This window comes from Theropithecus gelada, chromosome 8, assembly GCF_003255815.1.
Source record: "Theropithecus gelada isolate Dixy chromosome 8, Tgel_1.0, whole genome shotgun sequence".
Taxonomy (NCBI): Eukaryota; Metazoa; Chordata; class Mammalia; order Primates; family Cercopithecidae; genus Theropithecus; species Theropithecus gelada.
Genome location: NC_037676.1, coordinates 32,669,497 through 32,673,101, shown reverse-complemented (window position 1 = coordinate 32,673,101; position 3,605 = coordinate 32,669,497). Strand labels below are relative to the sequence as shown.

General features: G+C 35.5%; 1 pseudogene; it reads left to right on the top strand.

The window, feature by feature from the left end:
* Window positions 1–1,896: 1,896 nt before the first annotated feature.
* Window positions 1,897–2,753, top strand: LOC112630720 (annotated as a pseudogene).
* The last annotated feature ends 852 nt before the right edge of the window (window positions 2,754–3,605 follow it).

The window sequence follows — 3,605 nt, the reverse complement described above, 5'->3', positions numbered from 1 at the left end:
GCCAACTTTCCAAGAGTAGAAATGATGAACTTTCAAGTTTTCACTGGAATTATAGCAAGCCTTTCTTTCCCGTATTGACAGAAAGAGAAGTATAGTATAGTATATTAAGAATGTATATTCTGGCCTTGGGTTGTTTGGGTACCAATTCAGCTCTACCACTTACAGACTGTGTGAATTTGAGACAGGAATCTGATGTCCATATCAATTTTTTCATTCATAAAAGTGAGATAGTAATACTATTCATCTCACAGAGTTAAATGAATTAATATTTATAAATATTTAAATGAAGCTGCTACATTAAAAAAATCTCTGACAATGCCAAATGTTGTCAAGGAGACAGAGCAACTGGAACTCTCATACATTACTGGCAAGAATGCAAAATGGTACAGCCCCTTTGGAAGACACTGTGGCAGTTTCTTATAAAGTTAAAGACATACTAACAATACGATCCAGCAATTTCACTCCTAGGTATTTACTCAAGGGAAATGAAAACAATGTTCACCTAAGAACCATATGCAAATATTCAACCTACTTTATGCATTATTACAAAACACTGAACATAACCCAAATGTCCTTCGGCTGATGAATGGATACACAAACTGTACTATATCCATGTAATTGAATACTAGTCAGCAACAAAAAGGAACAAGCTCTTGATATACTTAACATGAATAAGTTTCAAGTGCATTATGCTAAATAAAATAAGCTAGACTCTGAAGGTTACATACTGTATAATTGCAATTATATAACACTTAAGTAAAACAAGAAGAGAAAAGAGATCGGTGGTTGCCCAGGGCTAGGATAATAAGTGTTTACTACAAAGGAATTTAAAGGAATTGGGAGGGTGGAGGGATGAAACTGTTCTGTGTATTGACTGCAGTCAATATGCTATACTATTATATGTATTTAACAAAATTCATAGACCTATACACCAAAAATGCTACATTTTACCACAATAAAAATTATATAAAGGAGGAAAGGGAGAGGAAGAAATTAAGTAAGAGAAGGAAAAAGAGAAAGGAAGAACGAAAGGGAGAATGGGAAGGAAAAATCAGAGAGAAACAACGTCTGGAACATAGCAAGTGCTATAGAAATGTCTGTTAAATAAAATTTTTTTAATGTGGCATGTTTTACATAATCATAAGACTCTATTGTCTAAAAAATATTGGTGAAATTATTTCCTAACTCCTTACAGGAATAATACCTAGAGTAGATAAGGAATTTATTTTCCTTATGGGAAAACAACAGAAGATACAGATGAGTAAAAAATCACCCATAATTCCACCATCGAAACATGACCACAACTGAAAACTAATTCACCACCTGCCAGCTTTTTACTATAGGTGAACAAACCATTTTTTAAGTTAGAAAAATATTTTATACTATATATTTTGTTTTGGAACTACTTTCCACTTAGCAGTATGTTCTAAAAATACATAGATCTGCATCATCACTTTTGAGGACTGCTCATTTATGCTACCAAGACGGTTGCTGAACATTTCATTTGGCTCTATTTCTTTGGTAATATAAACCAGACTGTGTTAAATATTCTTGGTATACATATCTGTGCATACAACATTATTTCTTTATGGTAAATTTCTAGAATGGGAATTGCAGTATTGAAAAAATATACGTCATAAAATTTTCATTCATAATACCAAATTACTCCCCAGAAGATTATATAATTTACTTTCAGCAGCTGTGAATGACATTTAGGGCTGTATTTCAGTGGTTCTTTTCCTTCAAAATCTGACAATCTTTTATTTAAAACTACTTTGCATACTATAAATGTTGGGTTTTTTAATGAATGATTATTAAATGAACCTTGAACACTAGGAAAATTATCGGGCATCAAATGATATAAAATATGATTAGGGTTCTTTCCCATCTTGCAAGATGGCAGGTGAAAAAGTTGAGAAGCCAATACTAAAGAGAAGAAACCTGAAGCTGATGCTGGTGGCAAGGTGGAAAAGGGTAACCTCAAGGCTAAAATGCCCAAGAAGGGGAAGCCCTACTGCAGCCACAGTCCTGTCCCTGTCAGAGGAATTGGCAGGTATTCTCGATCTGCTATATATTCCAGAAAGGCCATGTACGAGAGGAAGTACTCAGCCACTAAATCCAAGGTTGAAAAGAAAACAAAGGAGCAAGTTCTTGCAACTGTTACAAAACCAGTTGGTGGTGACAAGAATGGTGGTACCCAGGTGGTTAAACTTCATGAAACGCCCAGATATTATTCTACTGAAGATGTGCCTGGAAAGCTGTTGAACCATGGCACAAAACCCTTCAATCAGCAGCGTGAGAAACTGCGAGCCAGCATTGCCCCCAGGACCCTTCTGATTATCCTCACTGGACACCACAGCGTCAAGAGTGTGGTTTTCCTGAAGCAGCTGGCTAGTGGCTTGTTATTTATGACTGGATCTCTGGTCCTCAGTTGAGTTCCTCTACAAAGAGCACACTGGAAATTTATCATTGCCACCTCAACCAAACTTGATATCAGCAATGTAAAAATCCCAAAACATCTTACTGAGGCCTAACTTCAGGAAGAAGCAGCTGCAGAAGCCCAGACACCAGGAAGGTGAGATCTTTGACACAGGAAAAGAGAAATAAGAGATTACAGACAGTGCAAGATTGATCAGAAAGCTGTTGACTCCCAGATTTTACCAAAAATTAAAGCTATTCCTCAGCTTCAGGGCTACCTGCGATCTGTGTTTGCCCTTACAAATGGAATTTATCCTCACAAATTGGTGTTCTAAATGTCTTAAGAAGAACCTAATTAAATGATCTAAAAAAAAAAAAAACATGATTAGGAAAACAAATCAGTTCAGCATGTAAAATAATCTTTGTATTATTTGAGGGTGTCACCTACACTATTGTTGGCTACTTTTACTAGGCAGTTTGAGGAGAAGTCACTTCATTTTGTATAAAGCGACTTTATTTTGTATGTAGGGACATTCCTTAGAACAATGATGATGTTCTAAATTTCTCTAGAACATGTAACCATGATACTTTGAAATTTTGTCTTATTGTTTAGCATATTTACAAATGGTCTTGAAGTACACTCACCAGAGTGGCCTCTGTCTTTGGAGCAGGACCCTAAATAAACGACCTTCTACTTTTCTATTAGATAGACAAATGGATATTGTCTGCATTTTCTTCATCCAGTTAAATCAAATGTTTTCAGAAGCCAATAAGCACCAACCTAGCCTGCTACAATTTCCCTGAACCCACAAACAAAAATCTGAATTTCATGCTGCCCCAAAGATTTATACTTTGTAAAACATACCTATTTCATCCCCATACTGCAATCCCTCACAAAATCATATTATGATTTCAGAAACCACCTCTAGGTTTATTTCAAGTAAATCTTGGTCAAGAGAAGAGAAAGTCAATTGCAACCTCAATACTCAGAACTAGGAAGCAACAGTGAATGTGTATTTAGCTCAGACAGGTAACTGGGTCAATTTGGGGACCTCAACATTCTTAAAGACAGAAGAACTCTAGTAACATATATATTCCCAGATAACTGCTAGCCTATGTGTGTTTCTAAGAATATATTGCTTTGAATTATTTTCCTTAATAATCTAAACTTTCCAAATAATTATATT